This window comes from Mesoplodon densirostris, chromosome 2 (assembly GCF_025265405.1).
Source record: "Mesoplodon densirostris isolate mMesDen1 chromosome 2, mMesDen1 primary haplotype, whole genome shotgun sequence".
NCBI lineage: Eukaryota > Metazoa > Chordata > Mammalia > Artiodactyla > Ziphiidae > Mesoplodon > Mesoplodon densirostris.
In genome coordinates, this window is record NC_082662.1 from 183,479,249 (window position 1) to 183,501,638 (window position 22,390).

Genomic DNA, 22,390 nt, shown 5'->3' on the forward strand with positions numbered 1-22,390 from the left:
AAATCAGAAACAGGGTATCAGAAATGAATGCTGTTAGCTAATGCAGACTAGCACAGCTAAGACCACTGAACTTGAACATAGATTTATTGAAACTTCCTAAATTTCCTAACCTGAAATGCAAAAAGAAAAACAAAGATTAAAAAAAAAGAGAGAGAGAACATCCAAGAACTATGTGACAATTTCAAAAGATGTAATGTAAGTATAATTGCTACACCAGAAGAAGAATAAAATGAATTAAGCAGAAGTACCTGAAGTTATTTGAAATGGCTAAGTCTTTTTCAAAATTAATGATATAACAAATCACAGATCCAGGAATCTCAGGGAGCACCAAGAAGGATAAATACCACCCTTCTTCCCCCCAAAATCTACACTTAAACTTATCATATTCAAAGTACAGAAAGGCAAAGAGAAAATGCTGGACAAAGCCAGGGAGTAGTGGAGAAATACCTGATCCACAGATGACAAGTATGAGGATGACACTGGACTTTTTTGTTAAAAACTAGGCAAACAAAAGTGCAGTAAAATATTTAGAGTGTTGGAAAAAAAACAAACAAACCTAGAATTCTATATCCAGTGATATTATCAAAAGAGAAGAAAATATACATTCTCAGGCCAAAAAAAGAAAAAACAACACAGAAAAACAGACAAACAATATAGAATTCATCTTTAGGAGACCTATCCTCCAAGACAGGTCAAAAATTTTCTTCAGAGAATGAAATTACATAGATCAGAAACTTGCTCTACATAAAGAAGAACATCAGAGAAGGAATAAAGGTGAATGACATCAATAACATAAAAGAAGAAAGGGAGGAACTGGGATTACAGGCATCCCTTAGAGATATTGTGGGTTTGGTTCCAGATCACCACGATGAAGTAAGTATCACAATAAAGCAAGTCACACAACGTTTTGGTTTCCAGTACATATAAAAGTGCTGGTCACACTATACTGTAGTCTATTAAATGTGCAAAAGCAGTATGTCTAAAAAAAAAAGTGTACATACCTTAATTTTAAAACACTATTGCTAAAAGATGCCAACCATATGAATCAGCGAGTCACAAACTTTCCCAAGAGTAACACTGTAAGCAGCTCTTTACAGGAAACCACCTTCAGCAGGAAGCCTCTTTTCCTGTCACTTTAGCAAAACTACTGTAACTAATTTTTTTTTTTGTAACTAGTTTTTAAACCAGGCAACCCCATGCTCTACTCATCTCCAGCCCAAGCACACCTTTCAAATCTTTTGATCACACAATACCTTGCCTAACCTGTCGGTTCTTTCTGTAGATCAAAGAAGTAGAAATGAAGAATAATTAATTAACAACTGACCAGCTCCCCTCCCCTTCAGTAATCTCCTGAACAAACTGTGTGAATAAAATAACACCCAGAGGAAGAAAACGAGGAGTTGAAAAGCCTGCACACAAGCCTGCACACTGTGGGGAATGGCAAAGACTGTGACCCCCTATCTCAATGATTAACTGACATTACTTCTGTTTCTCTTTAAAAAGTTTCATAGCTGAAAAGAATCTTGGGAAGTGGTTTTTGGGGGACGCTGAGTCGACCACCTCCACCATCTGATTAAAGGCACCTTTTCCCTCTACCATTTATGAGTATGTAGTTGATTTTCTAAGAGGCAAGCAGCAGGTTGCCGATTTATTCAGTAACAACAAAGATCACTGATCACAGATCACCATAATATAATAAAAAATTTTCAAATATTGTGAGAGTTACCAGAATGTGGCACAGAGACACCAAGTGAGCAAACGCTATTGGAAAAATGATGTCCATAGACTTGCTCAACGCAGGGTGGCCACGAACCTTCCATTTGTAAAAAACACAAGTTCAATAAAGTAAAGCCCAATAAAACAAGGCACGCCTGTACTGTTATAAGATACCTACGTTACACATGAAGCCATATAGTGTTAATTCAAACTGGACTTTAAAAATGTATATTGGAAACTCTAGGGCAATTACTAAAGACTTTTAAAAGTGAAAGGCTTTTAAAAATGAAATACAAGTTATAAGCTAAGAAAGGAGAGAAAATGGAATTTTATAATGTTCAGTTTTAAAACAGAAGGCAGAAAAAAGGGGAAATAAAAACAACTGCAATAGAACAGTTACAAATACGGTAGATATTAATCCAGTTACAAATACCATAGATATTAATCCAATTATACCAATAATCACATTAAACATGAATGACTTTAAGTTATGAATTAAAGATAGATTGTCAGAGTGAAATAAAAAAAGAACCCAACTGTATGTGGTCAACAAGAAACCCACTTTAAAGATTCTGATATGATAAGGTAAAAATAAAGGGATGGAAAGATATACCATCCTAACCCTAGTGGAAAAAAAAAGTTGGAATAACTATATTAACTTCATACAACACAGAGTTCAGAACAGGGGATTATCAGGGATAAAGAGGGGCACTACATAATAATAGGAGTAAATTCTCCATGAAGACATAGCATTAAAAATATTTTAAATTAAATTAAAAATGAAACAATACCTTTAGGATGCAATGCAAACAGTGCTTAGAGGGAAACTTATAGCACTAAATGTCTATATTAGAACAAAAGAAAGATCTAGAATCAGTCTAAGCTTGCACTTTAGGCAATTAGAGAAGGAATGCAGTTTAAGACTAAAGCAAGTAGAAAAAATTAATAGAAAATCAAAATGAAAATAGAGAAAATTAATGGCATCAAAAGCTGGTTCTTCAAAAATTTCAATAAAATTATAAACCTCTACCAGGCAAACCAATAACAGAGATAAGATACATATTACCACTATCAGAAATTAAAGAGGGAGCATCACTACTGAATCCATGGATACAGGAAGTATAAGGGTATACTATGAAAATTCTATGTTCACAAGTTTACTAATTTAGATGAAATGAAACTCCTTGAAAGCCACACACTACCAAATTTCACACAAGGAGATAGAAATAACCTGCACAGTCCCATAATTATTATAGAAATTAAATCAATAACTAATAATGTTCCAAAAAAGAAAGCACCAGGCCCAAATATTTTACTGGGGAATTCTAACATTTAAGAAAGAAAAATACTAATTTTTCACAATCTTTCCAGAAATTAAAACAGAGGGCAAACTTCCCTGATGCCAGTCATTACTCTAAGAACAAAATCAGATAAAGACATAAGAAAGGGAAAACCATAGACCAATATTTCTCATGAACATAGATACAAAATTTCTCAACAAAATATTAGCAAAGCATATCCAACAATGTATAAGAAGTTACACAAAAAAACTAAATGATATGTATTCTAGATATGCCAGGCTGGTCCACATTTTTAAATCAATCCACATAGTCCACTATATCAAGGAGTTAAAGAAGAAAAGTCATAGTCATACCAATAGATGCAGAAAAGCATTTAACAAAATCCAACACCATTTTATGGTTAAAAAAAAAAAAATCTCTCAGCAAACTAGAAATAGCAGGCAACCACCGCAACATGACAAAAAAAATATATGAAAAATCTACAGCTAGTATCAGATTGAATGATGAGAAACAATGCTTTTACATGTAATGTGGTAACATTCAGGATCCTGGAACAGAAAAAAGACCATTACATAACAGTTAAGGAAATCTGAATCAAGTATACATTTGGTTAATATAGTAATATTAATTATATTATTAATTTTGACAAGCACATTGTAATAATGTAAAATAACAGGGAAAACTAGGTGTGGGGCATATGTGAACTCTACTATCTTCGCAATTTTTCTGTAAACCTAAAACTGTTCAAAAATAAAAAGCTCTGGCTTCCCTGGTGGCGCAGTGGTTGAGAGTCCGCCTGCCGACACAGGGGACACGGGTTCGTGCCCCGGTCCGGGAAGATCCCACATGCCGTGAAGCGGCTGGGCCCATGAGCCATGGCCGCTGAGCCTGCGCGTCCAGAGCCTGTGCTCCGCAACGGGAGAGGCCACAACAGTGAGAGGCCCGCGTATGGCAAAAAAAAATTTTTTTAATGAAAAGCTCATTTGAAAAATACAATATCTTCTTAACCAACTTACTATTTAAGACAAATCTTTTTTTCTAATTAAAAAATACTTTCTGAAGTACTTGAAACTATTTTTAAACACAAAAATCTATCTGTTCAGTGTTGTTGCTTGGTATTTATTAAACTACACAGTGAAAGAGATTCACGTATTTAGGAGAACAACTAAATTTATTTAATGAGAAAAGTAAACAAATTAGTATCTAGAAAGAGATGTTTAGAAACAGTCTGTTGTACAAGATCACTTGTAAGTTGAAACACAATTTTTTTCACATAAACACTGTTAATGTTCACATAAAAAATGAGTTGACAGAAATGTTTAAATCCATATGGTTGAAATATTATATATGTGTAACAAAAACATTTATAACAATACTCTTCAGTATTCATTCCAAGACTGTTGGAGTTTTTAAGAAGTATTATTATGAATGCAGCTACTCTAGAATTTTTTTAAAAGCTTTGAGAGAAGAAGACAATAGATAAAAGTCCTTGTGGAAATTCTGAAGGAGTTTCTTGTGAGTTTAAGGTTTCTAGCAACTGAAATTCCTATAGAACTGTCATTTCATCCTTCCTAAATGGAAGTTCAACACATATGTCTTTTAAAAGTATGTTAGCCTGGGGCCTCCCTGGTGGCGCAAGTGGTTGGGAGTCCGCCTGCCGATGCAGGGGATACGGGTTCGTGCCCCGGTCTGGGAGGATCCCATGTGCCGCGGAGCGGCTGGGCCCGTGAGCCATGGCCGCTGAGCCTGCGCGTCCGGAGCCTGCGCGTCCGGAGCCTGTGCTCCGCAACGGGGGAGGCCACAACAGTGAGAGGCCCGCATACCGCAAAAAAAAAAAAAAAAAAAAAAAAAGTATGTTAGCCTGAGTAGAAATATCCTTACACAACAGAAGTCATTTATTTCACACAGGAGATGAAAAGAGTTTTCCAAACTGTGTGTGTGTGTCTGTATTAACACATACACATATATAAACTTATTGTAAGCACTGCATATGGAAGATCAGCCTGGGAATCCTGAGAGCAATAAAAATAGTTTGTGAAGAAAAGACATTTAAACTAATACATTGTACTACCACAAAAATTTTCTTAGGATATCTTGTTAAGGCAATTGTTAAGGCAATGCACACACACACATGTGTGTATGTGTCAGACAAACACAGATTGAAGTTTGGGGGAAAATTGAGTGATAGCTGCAAAATCTGTGCAGCTTTGATATGTCAGTAAGGATTCTTACCTGCAAACAACAGAATCCATGCTGAACTGTACAGGCAGAAATTTTATTTGAGAACAAAAGGCAGCTCTCAAAATCTTCAGGGAAATGAGGAAAACTAGCTATAAGCTATGTACCTAGAAACAATACGCAACTGCATTTTGAGACTGAGATACCAAGAGAAGACATCACCAGCCTGAGACTAAACTCCAGGGCCTTCACTACTGCTCTCTTTAAAAACCTCCAACACATACGTTCCCAAAGATAGATTTCATGCTCATCACCTTTCCCACAGAGCCCCTTCTAAACAAAGTCTCATAATGGTTTATCTGCTTAGAGAAGCAAAGGATACAGTCCATCCCTAATGGCAAGAGAGGATGAACTAATGAAGTCTGACTTCTGCCTTGGGCAGCAAATCTCATAAAGTGAAGATTTATTCAAAATCTGGAAGAATGTTCGAAAGATGATAGGCAATCATAAATGCAGCCAATGTCTACTACACTTGTTTAGTTGCCTTTTAGGTATATTGATTTCACTTAATAATGCTGTTTTATAAAATAACATCAGCTTAACATCTTAGCTAGAATATACTGAATACTCAGAATGTGGACATTATCATTGGTCTGTAAAACTTTTATATTTGTAGAAGCTTTAAACATTTATTGTATAAAGTACTCTAAGCCAATTCCTGCTACCTCTGTCAATAAAATGATCATTGCTGGATACTCAGCCTGATGCTAATAAAAATTCAAATTATATAACTGGTATATCTTATTCCAATTATAATTGAACATCCCATGAGGCTTAGTAATAAGAATAAAAATCACAGGTCAAAGGATACAACCATCTTGTTCAAATAATAGAATGCCAATAATACATTTTAACGTTAGGAAGGTAAGTTTTTACAATTTCTGTGGGACTGGATTTGGGAATCCTGCCTGGAGAAATTGAGCCCATTTATCAATATACTAACAACCCAGCTTTCACTCAAGAAAAAGCTGACTGCTAGATCTCAACTTGTGGTCAATTGATAAACTCACTTTGATACCTACTGGGAAGGTGGTTTTCCTTAGGCAGATCCTTTTGATGTAACTCATGGCATTTCTCATTAACTCATGGCATCTCATTTCCTCAGACTTCTACATGTAATTTACAACGGAACTTTTAAAATTTGAAAATGGAAAGTAATGGAAAACAGTTTTATCCCCCAATTACGATTCAAATGTATTGTTTCCTTTTCATCTCTAATGTACATTTCATAGGCTTAAAAGAAAATCTTTGGAACTGTCAGGGACTATTTAAAGTAAGCAGCTTCCTAAATAAATGCCTTGTCAGTTTGTATTAGAAATGCTTGCCTGATTCAAAAAGGAGACAGTAATTAAGTGTTTGCCTGTTAATCTGTTATTCAGAAGTCATTAATGAAAATGCTTAATGTGTTCAATAGGCATTCCATATTTAAATTAATTCTGTTGCTAAAAGCTAGACTAAATTTACACAATATTCAACACTCTGGGAAGTAAACTATTAAATCAGCCGAGGCATTGAATGAACAGGGTACCTTTCAAAGTCAGTTTATATTTGTTTGCTGTCTTTTAATGTAATGCTACTAAACATTATGGGTAGTTCATTTTTGTTTTGTTTTTTAAGAAATAAAGTGAGAGATTATATTACTGTGAAAAGTAAAGGAGAAATAAAATGTCCCCAAGTTTGCTTTTGTATTCTCTAACTACAATAAATTGCCCTTATGCTTTGGCTAAAGAGAATTTTAAAATACGGCAATAGAAGTAGTAGTTGAATGCACCAGCTGTTGAAACAAGAGAGTTTGGATACAAACAGTGTCAAAATTGCCCCTCTTTTTTTTTTTTTTTTTTTTTTTTGCGGTATGTGGGCCTCTCACTGTTGTGGCCTCTCCCGTTGCGGAGCACAGGCTCCGGATGCACAGGCCCAGCGGCCATGGCTCACGGGCCCAGCCGCTCCGCGGCATATGGGATCCTCCCAGACCGGGGCACGAACCCGTATCCCCTGCATCGGCAGGCGGACTCTCAACCACTGCGCCACCAGGGAGGCCCAAAATTGCCCCTCTTAATCTTTAATAATTAGAAGGTGTTTGGAAAACATAAGAATATTCCGTGAAATTAAAATCTAAGCAGTATGAGATGAAGGTAAGGATTCAAGCAGGAGTCATTACCTCAAATGCAACTTAGAATAGTTTCTCCTGACCTTAATCAATAATAATCCTACTCACATTATCTACTAACTAGCTTCATTTTCCTTGTATATTATACATAACTCATCATTATGTTTTTATGTTTAAAAATGTATTTAATGTTCATCTTCCCATCCAGGCTAAACACTACATGAGGCTCTGGAATACATCATGTTTTTCCATAGTTCTAATTTTGTCTTTAGTATAGTATTTAGCTCTAGTCAATAAATTTTTTGGTTGGCTGTATAGATGTGATGTTTCAGTTGAAGGAAAATCATAGTATAAATTAGAGGGGAAAAGGATCAAGATCAATATTAAATTTACTGGGGTGGAGGACCTAGTCAGTTGTCAATGACTAGTATGTTTTTCTTAAGGAAAAGAGAGGAAGGGAGGAGACAGAGGAGAATAACCTTAAAAAAGGATCATACTGGGCTATTAATGTATAAAATAGATTTAATAACATCTATATCAATGGAATTTTATGAAGTCTAAATTCAGTCATTAATAAATGTGTATGGCATAAGCCTAGCATTTATTAAGCAAACAATAAACATTTTTACCTTGAAAATAGTGAGATTTTCATTGATCATGTAATACAATGAGGTCACTGAACTCTAATTCAACAAAACTCACAATATCAACTTTTCCAGCAGAGGACTGCCATTCTGGTTGATAAATCTTTTCATATGGTATGGCAAATTTCTTGCATTATCTCAAATATACTACAGATTGAGGAAAGAGTTGGTTCTCTCTCAGAAATGAAATATTACAGGGTAAGATTGCATTCATTTCTCAATTTACTTTTACAGAAAGAAAAAAATAAGCTGAAGTAAGTTGGTCACAGATTGTAGAAGCAGATGCATCCTATCTCATCACAGCTTCCTTTGGTTTTATGAAGTCTCAGGAAGAACTTTACTCACAAACAGTATCTCCACTTAAGGCAATATTACAGTCATTGGGACCTCCTAATTCCTGAACCAAAACCAGTATCAGAATGGCACATGTTCCCCTAGGGAAAAAGCCAAATCATGCATTTCTAGTATCTTTATCTGCTTGGAGAGAAATGATATCCGTTATTTTGTTAAAACTGAAACCTGTTGTGAAGGTGAGGAAGTAAGGACTGACATCATATATGATGACCCATTTCTACCCCTAGTCAATCCATTTAATATAATGAGAAATAACAGCAAAAGATCTTGCTTCTGTGTAGAATTCTCTCTTTTAGCAATTGGCCTGTTACGTAAACTCTTTTGGGATGGTTTAAACAGACATTTGACTAGTGTATTCTTGTATAAGGAACTGTGTTAGAATGATACATATTCATGGGCAATGCACAGTCTCCAAGTCCAAGAAGCTTACAGTCTGGGAGGCATAAAAACAAGAAGCTAACAATGATAAAACATTGTAGCAGGTGCTTATAGAGTAGTTTACAGGTGAGTTCTTAATAAGAGATCCATGGAAGAAACATCAAATCTTTTATTGAGAAGCAAAGGCTCACCAGAAATGGTAATGTCTATATGAGAATGTGGAAGATAAATAGATCACATAAATAGGAGCGGAGCTTTTAGACAAAACTTTAGGACTGCAAAGTTTACACTGCAAAACTACATGGATGTAAGAGAACATAAAAGCTCATAGAACTAAAAATAGGGCTCTAGAACTATATAGAAAGAACTGACAAACTAATTACCTTATTTCTGTGCTTTACATTATTTACTCATTTAATACATTTCCTTATTGAGTAGGTGCAATGATTATCACCATCACCTCCCCTGCATTTTACTTTTACTTTTTTTTTTTTTTTTGCAGTACACGGGCCTCTCACTGCTGGGGCCTCTCCCGTTACGGAGCACAGGCCCCAGACACGCAGGCTCAGCAGCCATGGCTCACGGGCCCAGCCGCCCCGTGGCATGTGGGATCCTCCCGGACCGGGGCACAAACCCGCGTCCCCTGCATCAGCAGGTGGACTCTCAACAACTGCGCCACCAGGGAAGCCCCTACTTTTACTTTTTAAAAGATTAAGCAGTTTGTCCATATCACAAAACTAAGAAGTAGATAAATCTCCATTTAGAACCTAGGAAAGCTGAATCAGAAATTTGTGCTCTCAGCCATTATTCTATAAGGCTTATTTAGTGTAAGATGAACAATCCTAATGAGGGCTAGCAAGAAGGAAGAAAAAGGATTTAGGTATTTAAAATTTCATGAGCCATGTTAAAATAATTTGGATTTCATTCTGAGAACAACACAGACCCAACAAACTCTTGTAAGCAGACGATTTCTGTACTTACTGGGCTAAATAAACACCTTTCAATTTGCAGTATGGCAAACATCTCAGGAAAGTTACACCAAAAGGCAAAGTCATAAAAAGCTGTGGATAACATTTAAACAAAACACAATGGCAGCCTTAGCTATAGATACTGCAATGAACAAACAGATGTGGAAGGCGCCATGAGATGTTTAGAAGGTTGAATCTACATGAATTATTATTTTGGAAGTATGCTGGGATAGGAGAAATAAAAGAGACAAAATGACTTACGTTTAAAACTTGAGAAATAAAAGGATAATAGTCTTATTTACTGGGATGATAGAAGTGAGTTCACCTTTAGATACGTTACATTAAAGATGTATGTGAGGGACTTCCCTGGTGGTGCAGTGGTTAAGAATCCACCTGCCAATGCAGGGGACACAGGTTTGAGCCCTGGTCCGGGAAGATCCCACATGCCACAGAGCAACTAAGCCCATGCACCACAACTACTGAGCCTGCGTTCTAGAGCTCGTGAGCCACAACTACAGAAGCCTGCGTGCCTAGAGCCTGTGCTCCACAACAAAAGAAGCCACTGCAATGAGAAGCATGTGCACCGCAACAAAGAGTAGCCCCCACTCGCCGCAACTAGAGACAGCCCATGAGCAGCAATGAAGACACAAAGCAGCCAAAAAAAAAAAAAAGATATATGTGAAATTACTGGTGTAAATATATACAGGTAGCTGGTCATATGGGATATAAAGGTTATAAGTGTTACCTGGGGTGAGTAAGCAGCAAATAGTCATTCAATGGTTCAACAAGTACCTACAGGGCACTTATGTACTAGACTATCGTGACAAAGCAAGTACAGTGCTGAATGTAATAAGGTGAGGTCTTGACTGACCCTGAGAAGGAGAGATGGATAATAAACAAGTGAGCAAGGTAATTATAGGTAATGGCTAGTGCTATTAAGAATATACTAAGTTATGTTGTTGAGAGTAACTCAGAGCAGCTACATTCACACTGAGTGGTCATTTCATGGAAGGCTTCCCTGTGAAGGAGACACTGGAGGAAAAGTCACAGGAAAGGACAGCATGGTGATTAAGAGTGTGGGAGCCGGGCTCCCCTGGTGGCGCAGTGGTTGAGAGTCTGCCTGCCGATGCAGGGGACATGGGTTTGTGCCACGGTCCGGGAAGATGACGTGGAGCGGCTGGGCCTGTGAGCCATGGCTGCTGAGCCTGCACGTCCGGAGCCTGTGCTCCGCAACGGGAGAGGCCACAGCAGTGAGAGGCGCGAGTACCACAAAAAAAAAAAAAAAGTGTGGGAGCTAAAGTTCAAGAACTGGGTTCATGTCTCAGCCTCACAATGTGGTAACCATGTAGACATTCCAAGTTATTTAAACTTTTTTTTCTTTTTTTATTCTCTACTGTCTTGTGAGTCTGTTTCTGTTTTGTAAATAAGTTCATTTGTATAATTTTTTGATTCTGCATATAAATTATATCATATGATACTGTTTTTGTCTGACTTACTTCACTTAGTATGATAATCTCTAGGTCCATCCATGTTGTTGCAAAGGGCATTATTTCATTCTTTTTTTACAGCTAATATTCCATTGTATTTATGTACCACATCTTCTTTATCCATTCATCTGTCAATGGACATTTAGGTTGCTTCCATGTCCTGGCTACTGTAAATAGTGCTGCAATGAACACTGGGGTGCATGTATCCTTTTGAACCATGTTTTTCTCCAGATATATGCCCAGTAGTGGGATGCTGGGTCATATGGTAGCTCTATTTTTAGTTTTTAAGGAACCTCCATACTGTTCTCCATAGTGGCTGTACCAATTTACATTTCCACCAACAGTGCAAGAGGGTTCCCTTTTCTCCACACCCTCTCCAGCATTTATTGTTTGTAGATTTTTTGATGATGGCTGTTCTGACTGGTGTTAGCCTCAGTTTCCTCAATTATAAAATAGCGGTGATAATAACAAATCTTATTGAGAAGGGATTAAGTGAAGTAGTCATGTGAATCATTTAGCACAATTTCAATCATAAGGAAAATATTCACTAAACACTGGCAATAATTTAAAAAGTGCTAATAGGAATTACATTCTTATTATTTCACCCAGCTCACCAGGGCAGGAAAACAGTGTGGGTTTTCTAGGCCAGTGACTGAAAGTAGGCATTTGCCTATGTGTCCTCTCTCGGTGTTTCATTTGCAAATGTACAATGGTGGTGAAAAACTGACTTAGAGTGTTGGATTTAGAAACAGCAACCAGCAGGCTCACCTTTAAAGCACCTAGAGGACATAAAGGATTTGGGACTCAGAGTCATATTGTATATAAACTGAAATCCCTCTTATACATAAATCTACCCATTATTGTACTTTGTTGTTAAGTAAGCCTGAGTAAACATTTTAATGTGTTTTCTAATGCCTTCAGTGGCAATTAGGCTTGTTATTCGTTGTTTCTAAAGACCTCTGTGGTCCAGGATAATATGAATTGTTTCCTTATTCAGCAGGTTGATGACTTCATTTCTTTTAAAGTATTTCATTTTAAAAATTATTTACTGTTCTCTGCTTATAAACAAAAGCATAAGGTTGGCTTTTATCCAAAGAGAGGAGCACAAGGATCTCTGATTATCTAGGCATTGCTGGGTTTCAAATAGCAGGAAGGAAATGGAAGATGTTTAAAGTAAAACATATTTAAGTGTAACATCTTCTGGTAGTTGAATGTATATGTGTATGTGAGTGGGGTGTGTATGTGTATAAACTCTATCAAAATATGTTTTCTATTTTTGGCAAGTGAAATATACAGAGCAAAAATGTCAAGTCATTTGCATGGCTTCCCCCCAAAATAAAATCTTAGTTCACTGAAGTTGCAAAGTAGGGAAAACTCAATTATGATCATCGCTATACGTAGCTAATCCCATAGAAATCAAAGTCACACTGAAGTGCATAAAAAACTTTTTCAGTGTAGTAATTACTCCAGTATTCTCTCTGCGGTATTTAATCAACAGGCATGATTTAAACTATTTCATAAAGGGACCCTTCAATTTTTCCCTGAAAAAAATATATGCAAGTACTATACTCTAAGAAATATATTATTATATCTTTGAAACCCTGAGGGTATCCTCTTGATCAAATGAGTCTCTGACGCCACCATAGGTAATAACTACCTTATTTCTATCTTATTTACATTTTTTATAATTTTAAATATACATGTTTGTATATAAATGTGTTTGTGTATTTAAAACTATAAAGAAATGCAAATAAGTGTTTATATATACAAGTATGTTACATAAATATAAATTGTTTAGTTTTACATTTTTTATCATTTATTTTAAAATCCATCATAATATATCCTCTAATTTGCTTCTTTGTGCTTAACCCTTTTTTATGAGATTCAACATTAAATTAAGTAGCGATAGTTCATCCATCTTCATTGCTGTACACTATCAATATGGCATGTGTATAAATATTATATATGCATATATGAAATATATGTATGTATAAACCATTATTTATGTTTACAAGTTGATTCCAAAACTTCTTGTTTTGTTATTGCAAACAATGCTGCCAGAACATTCTTATACATGTCTCTAAGTATAGAATTCTAGGGATGGAAATTCTAGACCATAGGGTCTGTGCAGCATCAACTTTAACAAACAAGCAACTTCTTTGCAACATAATTGTAACAATTTGCACTGCCGTCCATTAGGGTATAGTGTTTTCCACTGTATCTCATTATAATGCCTTAACATTTTTCCTGTTGGTGCCCCTCTGGGAAAACTTCCCCTTCCTTTTGAGGACAGTTACCTTCTTTCCTTAAAAGCTTACAGTGCAATTATAATATTATAATCACATATATTTATATATGCTAACAGTTTGTATTTCTTATAAACATATAACATTTTCTACATATAATGGATCTTATATATACATATAGCCATTTTATACTTCCACTTTATAGAGAAAATATACACTGGGGTGTTATCTTTTAAGTGGAGATGTTTTGTAGCTTATCTGGTCTGCCAGAATGTCAAAGTAGATCCAATCGATTTTCAACATGATATAGTTTTCCCCAATTTTCAAGTAAACCTTCTCTCAACCTTGTATTTATCACCTTCCAGGTATTAGCCTATTCTTTTCCTCCTTATCATAAGCAAATTCATAAAAGGAATCTCCACATTTTTACCTCCAAGCCTTTAACATTCTCAAACTAGATCTAATGCAACATTAATCATCTCAAATAATTGTTGTGATGTTTATCAGCTTTCCTCGATGTTACATTCAATAGCCATGCCACAGCCCTCAACTTTCTTAACCCTCAGGATGATATACTGTTATACAGATGATACATTTAGCACTAAGTCCTATTTGAAACACTCTTCTTAGCTTCTGTGAAACAGTTTTCATCTGTTTTTCCCCCCTACAATGCTGAGCACATCTTTTCATTTGCTGGGTTATCTTAACCTAATATTAAATATTAGGTTTCTTCAAGGCAGAGATCAGAGTTTGTCTCTGCCTTCATGACCACCTCCCAGTAATTCCACCTGTGCACATGGCTTCACTTTCTTAGCCATAAGCAGATGACATGTACATTTTAATCTTCAGGCTTGTATATCCAACTGCTAACGTATCTCCTCAGAAATCACTCAACATATTCACTCAAGATTCAACATACTGTAATACACATTCTTTTGTAAAAAAATTAATGAATTTTTAAAAGAAGATTGTTTTATTCCACTGATCTCTATCCCAGTACATGGCAGCAGTGTCCATTCTGTCACACAAGCCAGCTCTGGGATGGCCAACACTACATCTTAACGTCATACCCATCTCTCTTCTCCTCTCCCTCTACCACTGCTCCTACTTGAACAGTTGAATTAGTCCCCTAACTCCCATCTGCATGCATCCTTTCATCCATTCCCTTTTTTACCACAGTAAAGCTGGAGCCATCGATTTAAAATCTAAAACCAAAATATGCTCCTTCATCCATACTTTGAACGATTTCAACAACTTCCTAATGCCTACAGAAAATATATCAAACTTGTGAGCAAGACTATAAGCCCTGCAGGGTCTGGACCTTACCACCCTCATCTCATACCTCATCTGTAATGTGCCTTGCTTTCTGTGATCTGATCAGACAGATGGTCTTTCTTTTTTTTTTTTTTTTTTCTTTTTTTTGCGGTATGCGGGCCTCTCACTGTTGTGGCCTCTCCCGTTGCGGAGCACAGGCTCCGGACGCGCAGGCCCAGCGGCCATGGCTCACGGGCCCAGCCGCTCCGCGGCATATGGGATCCTCCCAGACCGGGGCACGAACCCGTATCCCCTGCATCGGCAGGCGGACTCTTAACCACTGCGCCACCAGGGAGGCCCAAGACAGATGGTCTTTCAAACCCTCGACACTTCCACCAACCCCAGGGCATTTAACATATTCTTACCTCTCCATGGACACATTTCCTTCACACCTCTCCTACTTAATGCCTAATTCTGCAGATACGTGCTAATCTGTCACTTTTTCAGACACACCTGCCCAGGTTTCACTAACAAGGTATAATCAGCCTATTTTATGCTCTAAGATAACCATTTATACATACCATCAATAGAGCTTTTCTATTTTTGGTTCAAGTTTTTAATAACGCAACTTACGACTTCGCCAATATACTATGCATGCCATGAAGTCAGGGACCTGGCATGCAGGCAACCTCAGTAGATGTCAACTGAATGAATTCACATCATAGTGACCACCAATTCCTTTTTTCTTTTTTTGCTCCCTCCTACCCCCTCCTTCTATTTCTATTCACTGTTTGTCAGTCATCTTTATCGATGAAGAAAACATCTAGTTAATTCTTTAGCAGAAGATTCCCGATCCTGGTTAAATTTTCACATCAATGACATAAAATGTCAGTGTCTTCAACAATCAATTGGGCATAGAGTGGAAATTTAGAATGGCATTTTTCTTCTTCCTTCTCTTCCTCCCACAGCTTCTGTTTCTGTTTGACTTGTGTCTGAAGCAGACTGAATCAAAATTATAATTAAAAATAAAAGTTATGCAACACCCAAAGATGCAACTTTATCTTAAGCTAGAAACTCACGCTTGTTTGACCTAGTTCAAGAGAAATACTGGCAGCAGTCTGAAGCTGGGTCTATGAGCTACTTGCCAGCCACACAGAACTAGACTAATGTATCAAAACCTTAGTTTACTTTTCTTCCAATTCACAATTTTAAGTGTTAGGACCACCAATGCCATGTTCAGTTTCTTTCTGGCCATGAGAAGCAGTATGAGTAAAAGTATGAACTCTGTAGCCAGAGCCCTGCGTTTTCATGGCCACTTAGCAGCTATGCGACCAGGGACTAGGAACCTAGGCTCTCTGTGCCTTCATTTTATTATCTATATAATGGGATTGACAGTCATTATGGCTTCTTATATTTTAGTTCTAACTTTTAAATGTAACACACTTCGAACAGTGACTTGCACACACTTAAGTACCATGTAAGTTCGCTTTAGGATGATCCATCTCTAGTTGGGCTGCCTCTGTTTCCTATTTAACATTATTTATAAAGTTTAGTGTTTACAAAGTGGTTTTATCACAACGCTTTGAACTTCTTAAATATTTTTCATAAGTTAATTTGTCTTGAAAATTCAGTTCGAGAGTCTTTTGTTTTCATTTGTTTCTTAACAGGTTGATCTGTTTCTACACTCTATTAAATGGATTTTGAAATTACAATAATCGTTTTTAGATATATTTTCCAATTTGGCATTTCCTTTCATGTTGAAAATTTTAACCTCAAGGAAGGACATTTTTAATTTTCATCTCTTTGACTTCAATGTGAATCTGGGGCAGCAGGTAATTAAATTCGGTGGATGGTCCAGGATGACTATTTGAATTTTTTCTAATTACGTCTCAAACTAAAATCTAGGATAGATAAAAGAAATCTATCAAAAATGCATAGTGCTCTGATAAGATGTTTTATAATCATGAAATAATAGTTATAGTTCTAACATTTTATTTCTCCATGTCCTGGCCTGTCTCTTTAATAAAATCAGCTCTTTCATTGGTAACTTAAGATTGAATTTCCATACAAAAATCAGGGATATCCATATTTCATGAATAATTTGACAAGAAACTTTACATAATATTCTAGGTCAACCTGGCAGGATGAATATGTATCTAGTAAATGTACCTGTGTGTGTTTTTAGCCTTTCCATAAGTATTTCCAATCTCCCCCCAGGGAAGATATTATATCTGCTATGTGCATAAGGCTATTTTATTCACTCTCTGAATGTACTGTGTTGATCATTTATATCAACAATGGCATTTGAAGTTTCTTTTTTTTTAATCCTATTTCATCTGTATGAAAGTTTATTTCAGGAAACAACAAATGCAAACATCTGTCTTTGGTGTACTCTATATTACATTTCAAAAGTCCACACGACGTATTACTCTCAAAATCGAAGTTATTAAAATCAGTATTTTCATATGTAACAGTAATTATTTGTTACGTCGTATATTGGTATTTTATGGTAAGTCATATACACTTAACCAAGAAATTGTCCATCTCTGAATGGGAAAATCTGCTCTTTACACTCAAGGTTTTAGAGAATGATGTGGGAAGTGGTGAAGAAGTGGATGGCTGATGACTTGAACTGAGTTTCAAGTATCACAGCCATTTTCCACTTGGATCCAGTGTATTATTTTAATTTGAATAAAAAATGTGAATTCTACAACAATCTGAGAGGTATTAACTTTTATTGGTATAAGTACAGAATATAATAAAAAATTTATACAATTTCCTGTGTTCAAATGTTTCAAAAATAAAGTTTTCTTTAAGTCCAGAATAACTTGTAAGCCTCAGGCCATTGGTAGATTCCATTTAAACCATGCCCTAGGAGTATGAAATTTGGAGGTAGATTTAGCTATAAAATGGGAATATGATTTCATATAAGCTGCTGAAAATTATACTTCAATTTCCCCTTTCACAAAATCCACTATGCTAATAACCTGATGAAGTTCAAAACTATGAAAACAATAAAAAGCCTAATTCATATTAAATTTTCTACATGGAAGGATATTACAATATCAAAACGTACTGACAAGCATAGTAGTAGAGTCTTCCTGAGAAGAGCCCTATTCTCAATTTCCAGAGATTTAATAATCTTGTTACACAAATTCAACTAAATTCAACTTTTTGTTTTTTAACATCTTTATTGGAGTATAACTGCTTTGAATTGCTGTGTTAGTTTCTGCTGTATAACAAAGTGAGTGAGCTATATGTATACATATATCCCCATATCCCCTCCCTCTTGCGTCTCCCTCCCACCCTCCCTATCCCACCCCTCTAGGTGGTCACAAACCACCGAGCTGATCTCCCTGTGCTATGTGGCTGCTTCTCACTAGCCATCTATTTTACATTTAGTAGTGTATATATGTCAATGCCACTCTCACTTCGTCCCAGCTTACCCGTCCCCCTCCCCATGTCCTCAAGTCCATTCTCTAGGTCTGCGTCTTTATTCCTGTCCTGTGCCTAGGTTCTTCAGAACCTTTTTTTCTTTTCTTTTTTTAGATTCCATATATATGTGTTAGCATATGGTATTTTCCTCTTTCTGACTTACTTAACTCTGTATAACAGTCTCTAGGTCCATCCACCTCACTACAAACAACTCAGTTTTGTTTCTTTTTATGGCTGAGTAATATTCCATTGTATATATGTGCCACAGCTTCTTTATCCATTCATCTGTTGATGGACACTTAGGTTGCTTCCATGTCCCAGCTACTGTAAACAGTGCTGCAATGAACATTGTGGTACATGACTCTTTTCGAATTATGGTTTTTTCAAGGTATATGCCCATGAGTATGACTGCTGGGTCATACTGTAGTTCTATTTTTAGTTTTATAGGGAACCTCCATACTGTTCTCCATAGTGGCTGTATCAATTTACATTCCCAGCAACAGCGCAAGAGGGGTCTCTCTTCTCCACGCCTGCTCCAGCATCTACTGTTGGTAGATTTTTTGATGATGGCCATTCTGACTGGTGTGAGGTGATACCTCACTGTAGTTTTGATTTGCATTTCTCTAATGATTAGTGATGTTGAGCATCTTTTCAAACGTTTGTTGGCAATCTGTATATCTTCTTTGGAGAAATGTTTATTTAGGTCTTCTGCCCATTTTGGATTGGGTTTTGTTTTGTTTTGTTTTTTTTTTGATATTGAGCTGCATGAGTTGCTTGTATATTTTGGAGATCAATCCTTTGTCAGTTGCTTCGTTTGCAAATATTTTCTCTCATTCTGAGGGTTGTCTTTTTGTCTTGTTGATGGTTTCCCTTGCTGTGCAAAAACTTTTAAGTTTCATTAGGTCTCATTTGTTTATTTTTGTTTTTATTTCCATTTCTCTAGGAGGTGGGTCAAAAAGGATCTTGATGTGATGTATGTCATAGAGTGTTCTGCCTATGTTTTCCTCTAAGAGTGTTATAGTGTCTGGCCTTACATTTAGGTCTTTAAATCCATTCTGAGTTTATTTTTGTATATGGTGTTAGGGAATGTTCTAAAATCATTCTTTTACATGTAGCTGTTCAGTTTTCCTAGCACCAATTATTGAAGATGCTGTCTTTTCTCCACTGTATAGTCTTGACTCCTTTATCAAAGATAAGGTAACCATATTTGCATGGGTTTAAGTCTGGGCTTTCTATCCTGTTCCATTGATCTATATATCTATTTTTGTGCCAGTACCATACTGTCTTGATTACTGTAGCTTTGTAATATAGTGTGAATCCACGGAGCCTGATTCCTCCAGCTCAGTTTTTCTCTCTCAAGATTGCCTTCGCTATTTGGGGTCTTTTGTGTTTCCAAACAAATTGTGAAATTCTTTCTTCTAGTTCTCTGAAAAATGCCATTGGTAGTCTGAAAGGGATCGCACTGAATCTGTAGATTCCTTTGGGTAGTAGAGTCATTTTCACAATGTTGATTCTTCCAATCCAAAAACACGGTATATCCCTTCATCTGTTTGTAAAATCTTTAATTTCTTTCTTCAGTGTCTTATAGTGTTTTGCATACAGGTCTTTTGTCTCCTTACGTAGGCTCATTCCTAGGTATTTTATTCTTTTTGTTGCAGTGGTAAATGCAAGTGTTTCCTTAATTTCTCTTTCAGATTTTTCATCATTAGTGTATAGGAATGCATGAGATTTCTAGGCACTAATTTTGTATCTTGCTACTTTACCAAATTCACTGATGAGCTCTAGTAGTTTTCTGGTAACATCTTTAGATTCTCTATGTGTAGTATCATGTCATCTACAAACAGTGACAGTCTTCTTCTTTTCAAATTTGGATTCCTTTTATTTCTTTTTCCTCTCTGATTGCTTTGGCTAAAACTTCCAAAACTATGCTGAATAATAGTGGTGAGAGTGGGCATCCTTGTCTTGTTCCTGATCCTGGTGGAAATGGTTTCAGTTTTTCACCACTGATAATGATGTTGGCTGTGAGTTTCTCATATATGCCCTTTATTATGTTGAGGTAAGTTTCCTCTATGCCTACTTCCTGGAGAGTTTTTATCATAAATGCGTGTTGAATTTTGTCAAAAGCTTTTACTGCATCTATTGAGATGATCATGTAGTTTTTATTCTTCAGTTTGTTAATATGGTGTATCACATTGATTGACTTGCATATATTAAAGAATCCTTGCATTCCTGGGATAAAACCCACTTGATCATGGCATATGATACTTTTAATGTTCTGTTGGATTCTGTTTGCTAGTATTTTGTTGAGGATGTTTGCATCTATGTTCATCAGTGATAATGGCCTACAGTTTTCTTTTTTTGTAATATCTTTGCCTGGTTTTGGTATCAGGCTGACGGTGGCCTCGTAGAATGAGTTTGGGAGTGTTCCTCCCTCTGCTATATTTTGGAAGAGTTTGACAAGGATAGATGTTAGCTCTTCTCTAAATGTTTCATAGAATTCACCTGTGAATCCATCTGGTCCTGGGCTTCTGTTTGTTGGAAGATTTTTAACCACAGTCTCAATTTCAGTGCTTGGGATTGGTCTGTTTAAATTTTCTCTGTCTTCCTGATTCAGTCTCAGAAGGTTGTGCTTTTCTAAGAATTTGTCCATTTCTTCCAGGTTGTCCATTTTATTGGCATAGAGTATCTTGTAGTAATCTCTCATGATCCTTTGTATTTCTGCAGTGTCAGTTATTATTCCTCCTTTCACATTTCTAATTCTATTGATTTGAGTCCTCTCCTTTTCTTAATGAGTCTGGCTAATGGTTTATCTATTTTGTTTATCTTCTCAAAGAACAGCTTTTAGTTTTATTGATCTTTGCTATCGTGTCCTTCATTTCTTTTTCATTTATTTCTGATCTAATCTTTATGATTTCTTTCCTTCTGCTAACTTTGGCGTTTTTTTTGTTCTTCTTTCTCTAATTCCTTTTAGGTGTAAGCTTAGGTTGTTTATTTGAAATGTTTCTTGTCTCTTGAGGTAGGATTGTATTGCTATAAACTTCCCTCTTAGAACTGCTTTTGCTGCATCCCATAGGTTTTGGGCCATCGTACTGTCATTTGTTTCTGGGTATTTTTTTATTTCCTCTTTGATTTCTTCGGTGATCTCTTAGTTATTTAGTAGCATATTGTGTAGCCTCCATGTGTTTGTATTTTTCACAGTTTTTTTTTCCTGTACTTGCTATCTAGTCTCATAGCACTGTGGTCGGAAAAGATACTTGATACAATTTCTATTTTCTTAAATTTACCAAGGCTTAATTTGTGACCCAAGGTATGATCTATCCTGGAGAATGTTCCATGAGCACTTGAAAGTATTCTGTTGTTTTTGGATGGAATGTCCTATAAATATCCATTAAGTCCATCTTGTTTAATGTATCATTTAAAGCTTGTGTTTCCTTATTTATTTTCATTTTGGATGATCTATCCATTGGTGAAAGTGGGGTGTTAAAGTCCCCTACTATGATTGTGTTACTGTCGATTTCCCCTTTTATGGCTTTTAGCAATTGCCTTATGTATTGAGGTGTTCCTATGTTGGGTGCATAAATATTTACAATTATTATATCTTCTTCTTGGATCGATCCCTTGATCATTATGTAGTCATTCTTTGTCTCTTGTAGTAGTCTTTACAGTCTATTTTGTCTGATATGAATTGCTACTCCAGCTTTCTTTTGATTTCCATTTGCATGGAATATCTTTTTCCATCCCCTCATTTTCAGTCTGTATGTGTCCCTAGGTCTGAAGTGGGTCTCTTGTAGACAGCATATATATGGGTCTTGTTTTTGTATCCAGTCAGCCAATCTGTGTCTTTTGGTGGGAGCATTTAATCCATTTACATTTAAGGTAGTTATCGATATGTATGTTCCTATTCCCATTTTCTTAATTGGTTTGGGTTTGTTATTGTAGGTCTTTTCCTTCTCTTGTGTTTCTTGCCTACAGAAGTTCCTTTAGCATTTGTTGTAAAGCTGGTTTGGTGGTGCTGAATTCTCTCAGCTTTTGCTTGTCTGTAAAGGTTTTAATTTCTCCATCAAATCTGAATGAGACGCTTGCTGGGTAGAGTAATCTTGGCTGTAGGTTGTTCCCTTTCATCACTTTAAAAATGTCCTGCCACTCGCTTCTGGCTTGCAGAGTTTCTGCTGAAAGATCAGCTGTTAACCTTATGGGGATTCCCTTCTACGTCTTTTGTGATTTTCCCTTGCTGCTTTTAATATTTTTTCTTTGTATTTAAT